Source organism: Pan paniscus, chromosome 11, assembly GCF_029289425.2.
Source record: "Pan paniscus chromosome 11, NHGRI_mPanPan1-v2.0_pri, whole genome shotgun sequence".
NCBI lineage: Eukaryota > Metazoa > Chordata > Mammalia > Primates > Hominidae > Pan > Pan paniscus.
The window spans coordinates 35,044,656-35,059,313 of record NC_073260.2 but is presented as its reverse complement, the minus strand read 5'-3'; the positions used below and the strand labels follow the sequence as shown (position 1 = coordinate 35,059,313).

Genomic DNA, 14,658 nt, shown 5'->3' with positions numbered 1-14,658 from the left:
GCTTTCCTTTTTCTTTGCATGCTGGTTAGGGAGTTTGGTCTAGACTCTAGATCATGTTGCCTGTGGAAACCAACCTAAGGACACCTTGGTTAAGATCAAGACCACCAAGCACAGGATAATCATATTATGCCCATATTTTAGTCTCCTTGTCATACTTGTTTGCAATATTTTCCCCATATTTTGTTTGCCTTATTTTATTATCTCCTTTTGAAATAAAAATATACTTTATATTGCAGTGTAGTATTCCTTTAGAATATATGCCTAATATTTTTGTTTCCTTGCACAAATTATAGCTATATGTATTAAATATATATCTTTCATCTTAAGTCAATGAAATAGTCACTAATGCACTAATGTTTCTAGTATAATTGTTTTATGCTTTACTTTTTGTTTTACTTTGTAGTTTTTGCTTTATTTAAATGATATTTATATTTGGGGTTCACTTTGGTTAACTGTATAAATACCTTTTCTTCATGCCTGTAATCCCAGCACTTTGGGAGGCAAAGGCAGGCAGATCACGGGGTCAGGAGATTGAGAATATCCTGGCTAACACGGTGAAACCCCATCTCTACTACAAATACAAAACATTAGCCGGACGTGGTGGTGGGCGCCTGCCTCAGGAGGCTGAGGCAGGAGAATGGCGTGAACCCGGGAGGCGGAGCTTGCAGTGAGCAGAGATCGCGCCACTGCACTCCAGCCTGGGCGACAGAGCGAGACTCAGTCTCAAAGGAAAAAAAATGCCTTTTCTTCAAAACACTTAAACATCTTTTTCAACACCAAACTTCACTGACTATACTTATTGCCATATTTAAGGTATTTGCTGAAGGTTTTTGGAAATTGTTCTAAAATTGAAAGGAGAGTGGTAATGTTGGTAAAGATATAATCAGGGAGTGGGATTCTTTCACTCCTTGCTGTAGCTAGTTTTCCCCTTGAGTATGGAAAATTTAAAAGGTTACACAAATTTTGCCACTTCAAAGATTATATTCATTCTGAGGACCTCTCCTATTTATTTTGAAATTCATATTACTTTTACTAAGATTTCTAATTAACTAGTACCTTAGCTGAATTATGCTGAAAGAGTTTTGCTTAATCCATGTTTCTGGTTGTATTACTAGACATCCTACGTGAACTTGAAAATAAATTTCACCTAATATTAATTGCCTCTGTCTGAAGAATTAGTGTAAGAGTGTATTCATTTTGGGAGCAGAACATTCTCAGTTTACCCCCTACCCTACACTTAAATTATGCCTTTCCTGGGTTATTCCTTTTAGTTCTCTTGGTTACCCTAACAATTTTTGAATAGTACTTTAAGTAGCCGATGAGGTAAATACCCCTTCATTTTTTAAATTTAACTATTTCTTTCAGTTTACTCTTAAAATCTATAATTTTGAAAAGTCAGTAAAGTCCCTAAGGGGTATTGATTGCAATATATAAATTAATTTATAAAAAATAACAAAAACCTCTTTACATTATGGAGTTTTCTTATGTAGGAATATAAATTCAAATATTTCCTGGATAATGTTTTGACAGACCTTGATATTGGACTTCCATTTTTTTCAACAGCAAAATTGCTCACTTTTATTTAAAATAAATGTTACAAATAATTGTGAAAAAATAAATTTCACAACTAAGTATACAGAAAAGTAACATGTATACTTTACATGGAAATCCACATACAAATTTAGTTGATTAGATGCCAGTTATGGAACTGGCAAAACTGAGAACTTGGTGTTATGCATATTTCAAATGTTTACAACCTGAAATCGAAAACACAAAATTCAGTCTCCTTAATGGGCATGTAAGAAAATTAAATATATCCCCGAAACAGTACAATACAGAGCTCACAAGCTATTGTAGTTAACAAATATTTTTTTAAATGCTATGTGCCTTTCATTCTCAAAAATGCTAGTGTGTAACTATTTTTATAAATGGTGGGGAGAGAAAACTATGGTGAGAAAGATAAGTGGAAATGACAGACTAAGGCATTACGGCATTATGCTGTTATACTAAAAGGTGTTGCCAGAGGACACCTTGGGTATCACTTGTTGAAAGAGATTTTGAATGTTTCTCTTCATATACTGTAACTTAAATAACATTTTCTACCATGACTAATTTTTAAAGTCTATGTATAACTTTGTTCCCTACACATAAAAGAGAAATTTAGTTTTCACTCAGAATTAAAGCAGATTTTCCTCATTCTTGAAACCCAGTCATACCCCCTGTGAAGGCTGGCAACTCCCATTATTGACACCACAAAGGCCTCTGCTCAAGGGGTGGATCTGGCAGAGGCGTTTGAACCAGAGCAACTTCATCTTGAGTGAGGGGCTAGGTAAAATAAGGCTGGGCTGCATTCCCAGATAGTTAAGGCATTTTAAGTCACAGGATGAGACAGAAGGTCAGCACAAGATACATGTTGATAAGACAGACTGCAGTAAAAAAGCCAGTTAAAACCCACCAAAACCAAGATGGCCAAGAGAGTGACCTCTAGTCATCCTCACTGCTACAGTCTCGCCAGCACCATGACTGTTTACAAATGCCATGGCAGCATCAGGAAGTTACCCTATATGGTCTAAAAAGGGGAGGTATGAATAATCCACCCCTCATTTAGCACATCATCAAGAAATAACCAAACAAATGGACAACTAGCAGCCCTTGGGGATGCTCTGTCTATAGAGTAGCCATTCTTTTATTCCTTTCCTTTACTCTGTGGACTCGCCCTGAATTCTTCCTTGTGCAAGATCCAAGAACCCTCTCTTGGGGTCTGGATCTGGACCCCTTTCCTGTAACAGATCTGTTGTTTGCTTCAGTTCTAACAGCTACACCACAGAAGCAGGGACACACAAGAATGTATGCATACAAAACCAAACAAAACTACAGGCATGGAAAAAATCACAATGCTGAATTTACAGAAGGTAAAATGTCTACACTGTGTTTGCTATCACAGTTGTATCTTTGTTCTTCATGTTCAGACTGGAGTAGGAATTTCTTGCTCCTTTTCTAAGGCAAGCTGCTGTTATTATTATGCTATTTAAATCTTGTTATAACAACTAATATTTACACATTTGTTCATTTCTCTACTGTAGACCCAATAAAATGACAGAATCTGTTGCCAAGAACAAATTTCAGTTTGTTCATCCTTGTCTCAACCTGGTCCCTTAGTCCCTACAGAGGCCACCAAATCTTAAGCATAAAGGATGCAGTTGGAACAGCAAAAGTTAAACTTCACAGTTGAATTAAAGATAACAAGCCAACAACCAGGCACAAATTGTTCAAAGCCACTTGAATATTTACTTTGCCTTGATGATTTTCCTTTTAATACTGGAAATAAGAAACCTTCCTTAAGAAAGCAAACAGCCACATATAGCTTTAAGACCAAGGGTCACCCAGGGCAGTCTCTCCAACCTGTTCCCCACAAGGTCAACATTCCAGCCCCAGAGGAGTTTGAGGGGCATAGCCAGTGCTTAACAGGGACAATCAGGCATGGGGTGTTGACTGCACACACTTGTAAAGAGTCACAGCTTGTCACTGGTCATTGCTAGAAACTGCACTTAGACATCTTGGATGCAACACCCTTGGGGTTGAATAGGAATCTGTAGTAGATGCCATCTGCACAAATCACAATGACAGCATTTGACTCTGTTCCAAAAGCACAAATGCATGGCAAACCTGAAGGAATCTGAGAGTTGGAAAAATTCCACTTGGAACTGAAGTATTTTGGAAGAAAACTGGCTCTAGTTTGAACACCGAACTTTTTGGATTTTCAGCAGCAAAAAAAAAAAAAAAAAAAAAAAAAAAAAGTACTGTGCCATGGTCGTCGGATACTCAGATGAGGGAAGCTTCCCAATTGAAGTTGATGCAATAAATATTTGCCACTTTGTGATCTTTTTCATAGTTCCTGGATAAAAGGCCTTGATGTAGTAGCAAATATTCTTATAAGGGTCTGTTCTTTCGAGATGTGGTTGCAATTCTTGTTCCCTACTGGTGGTTGAGGGCCACCAGTTTAGGACGTCCTTGTGTGCAAGAAGGTCTACAGGTGGCTTCTTGGTGCTAGCAAGACCACAAGCTTCACATAACTCATGTGTGTGATGGGGGAGGTCAGGAGAGAGCTGTTACTATCTACTGGGACACAAGGCACAAAGGCCTTTAAGGTTAGAGCAGGTTTCCAAGACGTGTGACTGATGGGCACTGCATATCCTTGTAAATACCTTAATCAAGTAACCCAAAACGACCACAATTCTATCTTGTCACAATTTGACCGCCTTAACTTCTGTAGAAACTTTTACTTCAATAACAGTCCTTTTCTGGTCATCCCAGATTGTCGCTTTACCGGGAGGCTATTTTCAGCTTTTCCCCACCGGCCACTAAAGCAAGCTAAATAGCTACTGTGAAATAATATTTCAACATAGCCAACACCTTCTTCTAGGAATTCTTGTTTTTCTCTTCTTCTTCTTTTTTTTTTTAATGGATCGGCATTATAGATTCGGAATCCAGTTTCCATTCCATGTATACGCATCCGTGGTCCCTGTGGAAGCAGGGGTAGTGCCGTCAGTTGCAGTGGGGGTTACACAGTAAGAGGTTCATGGCACCGCACAGGCAGGTCGCCCACTCCTAAGCGCCACGTGCTGCTAGGGGAGACCCAAAGGCCAGATCAGGCAGGGCTTTTCCAGGAAAGGAAGCGCTGGGCGGAAGTGCGTGATCTCAATGGAGCCCACGGAGCACCGAGCGTGCATCCACCTGGCACCCTACAGGTAGGTGCTAAGTGGTTTTTGTTACTATTGCTTTTAGATATGTTATATATGAGATAAGGAAACGTTATAGATAGGCAAATTCTTTAGAAATTAAGATGACTTGATGCAAGGCAGTTTTACCGGGATATTTTTTGGGGAGCATTGTGCCAGTCTGATCATAAAGCTCATTTGAAAGAACAATTGTTTTGAGACTAATGTAAGAAAATGTAAAAAGAAAAACACAAAGAAAATGTAAAAAAAAAAAAAAGATAAAGGAGTACTTGCCCTAAAAGGTAATAAACTGCTTTATACAAAGCACCAGTAATTGATATGATGTGATACTAGTGTAGGAAGAGACAGAATAATGAAACGAATTGAAAGTCAAGAAATAGAACTATGCATATATAAATAATTTGGTATATAATAAAGGTGACATGAGATCTGTAAGGAAAGATTGGATAACTAATAAATGGTAATAACAGGGCAACCAGCTAATCATTACACCAAAATAATTTCCAGATCGTTGAAAGAGTTTAACATTTCTTTAAAAATCCACCAAAAAATGTTTTTGGAAAGAACATCCTAAGCAAATATCACTAAATTTCAGAAACAATAAACACATGTGATTGATATGGTTTGGCTCTGTCCCCACCCAAATCTCAATTTGAATTGTATCTCCCAGAATTCCCACACGTTGTGAGAGGTACCCAGAGGGAAGTAACTGAATCATGGGGGCTGATCTTTGCCATGCTATTCTCATGATAGTGAATAAGTCTCACGAGATCTGATGGATTTATCAGGGGGTTCTGCTTTTGCTTCTTCCACATTTTTCTCTTGCTGCCACCATGTAAGAAGTGCCTTTCATCTCCCGCCATGATTCTGAGGCCTCCCCAGCCATACGTAATTGTAAGTCCAATTAAACCTCGTTTTGTTCCCAGCTTTGGGTATGTCTTAACCAGCAGCATGAAAATGAACTAATATAGTGATAATTTTGACGGGAAATAAAGAACACACAGAAACAAAATTTAATGAAGAAGAAAAGGAGAAATATCTCTTAAATAATGGTCATTATATATGTATATCCACCTATACATATGTATTTCCTGAAATCCAACAAGAAAAAGATGAAAAAATAGAGAATCGAGTATATCACGAAGAAGTTATATAAATGGCCAAAAAAATGAGAAAATCTTTGCACACATGTGACAGAGATTTAATAGTCATAATGTACATAAACATTTCTTAAATTCACTACAAGAAAAGATGAAGAAGGAAGAAGGGATATGTCACAATGAAAATATATAGTCAAGAATCATATTAAAATTTTCAACTTCAGTAGTAGCCAAAGAATGCAAATGAACAAGTTTTCACCTACCAAACTGACAAATATTTTAAGGTACAATAATAAATGTTTTCAAAAATACCATAAGTCACTCTGTTGCACTGCTGGTAAATTGCTACTGCGTTTCTGGAACGAGATTTGGAGTGTTCCTCAAAAGCTTTAAAAAGAGCAATGCTTTTTGAGATGACAATTTTCCATCTAGGAAGTTATCCAATGGAAGCAGCTATGAATGAATTTACAGATTTCTTTACATGAATGGACATCTCATTATAGTTTAGAAGACCAAAAAAAAATTGGACAGAATTTAAATGTGTAAATACTGGGTATTTATCAAGGAAATTATTTCATTCTTTAAAGCCAGACTACAAGGAATATTTTTGACAGAGGGGTACTCATGTATTAGTCTTATGTAATATCAGATTATAAAACAATATACTTATGATGATATTTTTATACACAATGTTTTTGGCACTAATAATCTATCTTCCTACTGAGAATGCTGTTCTGTTTTAAAGTCAAGGATGTGCAAGAGTGGAAAATAGTGGTGGGATTCCTCTCCGAAATGAAAGGTGAGTCTGTAAACATCCCTGATTGTAATAACTGTCTACAAAGGAGTTAGGGTATAAAGGTTAGGGAATGCATTTTCAATGCTATTTAAACACCTCAGAACCTTTATCATTTATCCTTTTCAAAACTTGCCTAGCTGTTTCCCCATTGAAATCAATCATTTAACAAATATTTATTCAGCACTTATTATGTGCCAGATACTATTTCAAGTGCTAAAGTCATTGTTCTCATGTAGCATATATTCAGATACCCCATGATAGATATAAAACAATTAAATATATAATGTGTCAGTGGTGGTAAGCGCTGTGAAGAAAAACAGAGTGAAGAAATAGAGAAAACAGACTCTTTGACTTTCTGCTATTGGGAAAAAACCTAAAGGAAGTGAGGGAGTGGCTTATGCTGAGTTCAGGACAAAATGAGGAACATTGCAAGCAGAGATGACAGTAAGAGTAATGGCCCTGAGTCAGGAGTGTGCATGGTGGGGTGGGCACAGAAAGGAGATAAAAGAAGCTGGAATGGAGTGAGGTAAAGGACAAATGTAAGAGAGAAAATTTAAGAGGTAACTGGGGGGGTGCCAGATAACATAGTGAGATGCGGGTTATCAAGGAAATTCTTAAATTATGAAACTTTATATCCAAATTCTACAAGAAAGCAAGGAGCTGGACAGCCTCTCTACAGTTTTTCAACAATCTCAAGGGAGGTGTATCTCCAAGGGCAATGACAACTAACAAGTGAACGAAACAGGGAGAATTTCAAAGGTCTATTGACAGGTATGAAGGATACATGGAAACAACTTAAAGCTAAGAAGGTGGGGCTGGGATTTCCTGGAGACCCAAAATATGGCTCAGAAATAATTTGCATTATATCTATCTATCTATACATATGTATATATGTATATATATGTATATATGTATCTATATGTATATATGTACATATATGTGTATATATATGTATATATGTGTATATATGTATATATATGTGTGTGTATATATATATATACACATATATATAAGCATATTCCTAAAAATACTTTAGAAAATGCCAGTGGGTATCCTCATTGGGTAACCAAGCATGAAGAATGATTATATCTGCTTCACTTCTGCAATTAGTTTCCTTTCAAAAAACTGCATGTAGAGACTTGCAACTGTAGAGGAAATCAGTAATTTGAATTGTTCTGCTGGACTCAGAAATGATCCAGATTATTTGGCAACGTGATTTCTTCCAGTTTGCATCGCATTTGCATTTTAATACAGTGTCAATAGACATGACTATCTTCTTTGAACATTTTATTCCTTTCCTTTGCAAAGCAGTTATTCTGATCAGAGGATAAAATAACTTAAAATCAAGTCTCTGATGGAAATCAGACCAACCGATTGAAATAAATTTAAAAAGAAATCCTACTTCAAGATGTATGTGTAATAGAGTGAGATGATATATTCCTGCTGTTTCAGAAAAGATGAATTACTATAAATGCTGCCTAAACAAGAGGAGAAACTTCAAAATATTGGCATCTGAAAAACACAGCTTAACCAAGGAGGGAAAACTACATAGTATATAGATGTACTGCCTTTAAACTACAGATGTCTTAAGAGGATTGCATATTTGTTAATTTGTAAGACATTATTGTGTATGCATTCTGTGACAGACTGTGCTAGGCAATAGGATAATTTAGTCTAGTGGGGAAGTATGATAAATGAAATAACTATATCACAAATAGGCTGAAAGAAGTAAGCACACAGTGGTGGGGGGAAGTACCGTAGAAACACAGAAAAGAATGGAAAACTTGGAAAGTCTTCTTGAAAGAGATGTTGCATGGGATAACTTGAAAATCAAAATGTGAAGAAGGATGGTAGCATGGGAAGATTCTTGGAAAAGAATCAAGGGCTCCCATTTTCAATATGAACTCTGCTACTAACTAAACTGTAACTTAAAAGATAATGGGAAATGTATACGAGAGGATTAAACAGGAGGAATAGATAATATGAAAGAGAAGAATGCTCAACACAAGCTAGGTAGAAAAGACTGAAAGTTCCTAGGAGCATGACTGTTGCCTTTTGACCAGCTATGCCTGGGGTGCCACATATCGTGGGTTTCTTGAACTTAAGAGAGGCAATGCTGGCAATTTTAATATCTTTCCTGCAAATCCTCCACTGTCTATGAACTTTTCCAGCTCCTCGCCAACAATTTTTGAAAGCAAAGCGTCATCTAATCCATTGATTTCTCAATGAATGATTCCAGAATCTCCTGCAACAGTCACTCGGGGTTCTTATTCAAATGCAGAACCTCATTGTTGCCGAATCAGAATACCTGGGGCTTGAGTCTGTAGATCTTTATAGGAAAACACTGGATGATAGAAGGCTCTTTTCTAGGTGATTGTTTTGTACCAACTCATTGAACTGACTTGTTTACCCCTTCCAGCATCCTTGCAATCCAGAGAAACCAGTAACCACACTTGCACTCCCAGACAAGAATTCTATGGTGACTGAAACTCATGGCTCTCAATTCCCAATTGAGTGGGTTTTCCTGTTTTTTTGGTGTAATCTCCCATCTCTGATCCAAAAAATTTCAACAGAGAGAAATTTTATGTTGTTAAGAAGCAAAGTAGGAACTTAATTTGTGCATATTGTAATACTTTGATCTTATCTGTGAGCAAAAATATTCAGGAAAAATTCCTGAAAGAAAATAAAACCAAATATTAGCCATTTGTGTCTTCATGAGGTAAGATTATTGTTGATTTTATTCATCTTTCTCTTTTTCCACGGTTTGCATCCTCTAAAATAAGCATATATTTTATCATCAAAAATAACACAGTAACTTCATTTAACGTGGGATAAAATTAAAATGGAAATACCTAAAGCTGTAAGTCACCTGCAGAGAGCTTTCAAACCTCTGATGAAGTGTATTTTAAAGCATATTTAACAATCTTTTTTGGCTTTTGCCTCCCAGATGGTATGGATATTCTCAACTGTTAAATACAGTAAGAAACTCTTCTTCAAAGGTTTAGCTTGCTTAAGTTTCCTGGTCCTTTTTCCCTGCTTTCAAGTCCAGACTTCCTTATGCTCTGTGTCCCCCTACCCCGGTAAACAACCCTCCCGCCAGTCCTTATCTATAGAGCCCACATTCCACATCTGCTACCCACTCTGTGAATTACCCTTCCCATTGCAACGGCTATTCCCGCTGAAACTGATCTTCCTGCCTTCCCACTGGTGTAACCCCATTCCTGCACTTTTCAAGTTAGCCAACCGGGTTCAGCTTAGATTGTGCAGTCCAACTCCAGCCAATGGAGGCAGGACACAGTAACAGGGACTAGCTGCGTTAGAGATAATAAAAACCCCTGCTTTCCTTTGTTCTGGGTGCTCTCAGCATTGCTCCATAAGTGAGACACACCCTTCTGCAGAAGTAAATTTGCCTTGCTGAGAGACCCTTTGTCCTTTGTCTCAGTGCTAGTTCTTCTTTGCGGCACCGAGCATTTGTTTCCAACATCAGCGCTCTCTGACTGTATCTGATATCAGAAGATGTCCTTTGATCATCAACCTTTGCCCTGCTTTTCCTAAAAACATTAAGTCATCAGAAACTGCCTCAGGATCACAAAGGGTTTGGAAAGTTTTAGTTTGAGGGATCAATGGAAATCACAGGTGGTAACAACATGTGTTGTAATTTTTTATAATATTATAGCATATATATTTCTCATGTTACTAAATACATTTTAGAAACATCAATGAACCAAAGATTCCTGACACTAAAATCATCACAGTATCGATGTGTTTTGTTCAGATTATGAATCTGCTTCAAATCATTCAAAATATGTTTTCTGTCTCATGACACATTTACTTTTTATTTTTTTAAGTTTCATTTTGTTTTTAATTGATATGAAATAATTGAGTATATTTATGGGATACAGTGTGTGATGTTTTGATATATTCATGCATTGTATAATGATCAAATCAGGGTAATTAGCATATCCATCACTTCAAATACTTGTCATTTCTTTATGGTGACAACATTCAAAATCCTTTGTTCTAGCTATTTTGAAATAAACAATACCTTATTATTAAGTATAGTTACACTAATGTGCAAAAAGAATCAGAATTTATTTATCCTATCTAACTGTAACTTTCTTTTAACCAACCTTTCTCCATCCCCCTCTCCCCACTACCCTTCCCAGCCTCTGGTAACCACTATTCTACTCTCTACTTCTATGAGGCTCTGCTCACTATCTCCTCAATTTCCTCTTCCTCTAATCTCATTGTCATGTTATATAATTAGTCGCACTTAGGGAAAGCGGTGATAAGGGGCAACATAAGTTTAGGTGAAAAAAACATACTTTCAGTCCTCATGAAGATATCGCTCTCAAGGCTGGTGATTCATATGAAGGAGTTTATGAGAAAATAATAACACAAACTTTTTAAAGAGCAAACTTGTAATAACAGATGAGTTTGACCAAATTTTTGTGAAAGTACCAATTCAAGGAGTCTTCTTATTCCCCTGTCCCACCTTAGAAGATATAGTCCCCGCAGGTCCCATATAATGTAGAGAAAGTAAACATCCATCAGGCTTGGATAATCTTAGGAAACTGACCTGAGTGTCAAAATATTTGCAGATGGACCTGAACCCTCAACAGGGTATTGATATATCACCTGACAATCTCTCCGTTTTCTTCCTTGATAAATCAGATTGCACTGATTCTAATTGCACAAATTCTAAACTTGAAGAAAGAGGAAGGCAAAATAGTCTGAGGAAATGAAATAGCAAGTAAGTACTAGTAATACATAGGAAAACACTGGATGATAGAAGGCTCTAACAGTGCCCATTCCTGGACACCAGGAATAACAGCCCCAGAAAAGTTCCCTGCTCTTCCAGTAGGGAGCTTATTATAGCTCCTCCAATTTTAGTTAAACTCCTCATAATAAAACTCCTTATGCAGTTTTTATATTATAATTTTGCATTTCTTTCATACAGTAACATATTATATTTACATCAACCCCCAAAATATTTCATTTTGGGCTTTAGAAAAGATAAAGCTGATTCAGAAAATAAGAGTGTAAAATGGCACTCTTCCTAACTCTGAGTTCCGTTATATCATGAAATCAGCCACAGTGAGAGTACTTTAAACCACGGAAATCAATAATCACTACACATCAGAACCCTCACCCCCAGCTCCCACCTGATAACCATGCTCCCGTGGCCTGGATCTTAGCACAGATGTCCTTAATTGGTTCCCACCGGCAGCATGATAATCTAGATACAAGAACATTGCAGCTTGGAAAGACAAGAGAAAGCCAAATTTCCCACTTACGGGAATTCCAATGTGACCCAAAGTATAGCTCAAAGAATACCCTCCTCCTATCTTAATTCAGAGGAACAAGAAGACAAACGTGAAGAAGAAAAAAGAGGAGGAGGAAGTGAGAAAGAAAAGAAGAAAAAGGGGGGGAAAATAAAGTGAAAGAAAAAATGGCTTGTCTAAAGTTCTGTTCTTTCCACAGTGGTCAAAATGCATGGCCATTAATCATTCTTTGTTTCAGAGAGTCTTTTACTGTGAATTTTATTTATCTGTTCCTCTTTTTTATACTGGTATTACAGTACCCTACAACATGCCTAATTATAAGAACAGGCAAATTCTGGACCACACTTGGCTTCTACACCTCCAAATCCAAGACTGTTCACTCCCATGAGGGCCCTAATGCAATTAATGAGATGCAATAAAACATTCTACTTCCAAGAATCAAGGGAAACAAATAAGGGATTCTCAGACACAAAAGAAGCAGCCACAGACAAAACAAGATTAGGGAAAAGATATTGAACTTGAATCATTGTTTTTGGAGAAACCCAAGAATTTAGATTAGACTCATTAAGAAGTTGCTTTTTGGCAGATTAAATTTCTTATGAAACTGCTAATGAGTATAATTTCTCAAAGATACTTAGATATAGTTTATCACGGTTTAGTACTAGTCAAAAACTCATATCCTTTTAAGTATATTCTCTTGAGACTTTTAAATATCAGAAACATAGCCAAATATCAAAATTTCTCTCAGGCAGTTCAAAGTAGATGGTTTCATAAATTATATCAATGGCACAGAACATACTCTGCAGTCTCAAGATATAGGATGATTTCTGTAAGTCCATGGATACTTTGTTGGTGCACTGTGGGTGTCCCCACGAATCATCACAAAAAGAAGGTGAAGCTGAAATACTTGTATTAAAATTTGCAATTTGCTTCATATTTCCAGTGTGTTTCTGCTTTGATATTCTGTTCAAACAAGCAAGAATAAGTAATTCTCAGTTACTCTTGGTAATACCACAGAAATTTTTCTAATAAAAAAACAGAATCAAAAAACATAAAATGGAAGTCTCCAGTCGGACAGGGATCTTGCTCTATTTTGTTTACTAATATATCCCTGATGTTTAGAATAGTGCTTGGGAGAGTAGATACTAAATAAATATTTGTTGAATGAATGATTAAACAAATGAATAGAAATTTTAGATTAATAATCTAAAATTTACTAGTTTTTTATAGTAGTGTTCTATAGGTTTTACTGGTTTTTTATAGGTTTTCTTTTTTTTTTTTTACTAGTTTTTCTATAGGTTTTTTTTTTTACTAGTTTTTACTAGTTTTCTATAGGTTTCATTGCAGTTTGATTGAACCCACATGATTGCATTTTCTTTTTCTATTTTCCATGGTAGATGTACATTTCTGTCACAGAGAAGCAAAACAAATCTTTGGAACTTCGTATTTCTAATTCATGATTTAACATTCTACAGATTAAAACCTCTTCTTCATAAGAACCCTTTTTCACCTAAAAAGTTCATCATGTCAGAAAATCCCTTAACTAAGGAACATATCCAAGTAAAATTATATCAAGAGGCCAATTTATATTTATAATCTTGCTTATTAAAATTTGTATTTATGTTATTTATTTCTGCCACTTTTTTTCTATTTAAAAAAGCACAGCCAATCAAAAACAGAAATAAAGACAAACTGGTTTGAAGGGAACACCCCATACCCTTTTACTAAGTACCTGAACTTATTTGAGATTTTCAGTAATCTCAAGAAGCTATAAATACACGGAACACAAAGGAGCAATCATTTCTTAAAGGAAGAAAAGATAGATATGAAAAGCAGAAGAAATACCGTATCTATTCTGGAAATCTATTAGGGAATATTGTGTCGAAACTAGTTAATGAATACTTTGGGAACATCCATATTTGAGAAGGAGAATCAATTTAATTACCATTGTCAATCCAAGTCTTAATTGTACAGGTAATTAATGCTAATTAGTTCAGTACACGTTCTATTAAATTAAACGAACAAGTAATTTCATTTAAACTAAGCATGCCCATAGATGTCTATAAATGCAAGTATGTAAAAAAAAAGATCTCTGGTGTTAATTTTCAGGAAGATCAAAATATATGAAATTAGGCCTTTCTATTTTGAAAATCAAATTCTAAACTTCCCCTTCATCAAGAAATTAAGACCTTTCTCACTTGAAAATACAGAAATTTGATTTTGAAAGTGCCCAAGCTTCCAACTCTATTATAGAAAAATTTTATAGTTTTAGGTAACAAATTTTCTTAAATTCCTTTATGTAAATTCTTTACATAAGTGTTCCCCTAATTTGGCTGTGTAGTAGATTCTCCTGGGGAGCTTTTTAAAAATACAGTTCTTGGCCCGGGGCGGTGGCTCACGCCTGTAATTCCAGCACTTGGGGCGGCCAAGGTGGGTGGATCACAAGGTCAGGAGATCGAGACTATCCTGGTTAACACGGTGAAACCCCTTCTCTATTAAAAATACAAAAAAATTAGCTGGGCACGGTGGCGGGTGCCTGTAGTCCCAGCTACTCAGGAGGCTGAGGCAGGAGAATGACGCGAACCCGGGAGTCGGAGCTTGCAGTGAGCCGAGATCGCGCCACTGCACTCCAACCTGGGAGACAGAGCGAGACTCCGTCTCAAAAAAAATAAAAATAAAATAAAAATACAGTTCTCAGGATTCCTGCCTAGATCTACAGAGTCAGAACTCTTACAGGA

The 14,658-nt window shown here is 36.4% G+C and overlaps 1 pseudogene; it reads right to left on the bottom strand.

Annotated features, from left to right (window-relative positions):
* Window positions 1–2,995: 2,995 nt before the first annotated feature.
* Window positions 2,996–14,658, bottom strand: part of LOC117981773 (WD repeat domain phosphoinositide-interacting protein 3-like) — a 63,364-nt pseudogene continuing 51,701 nt past the window's right edge.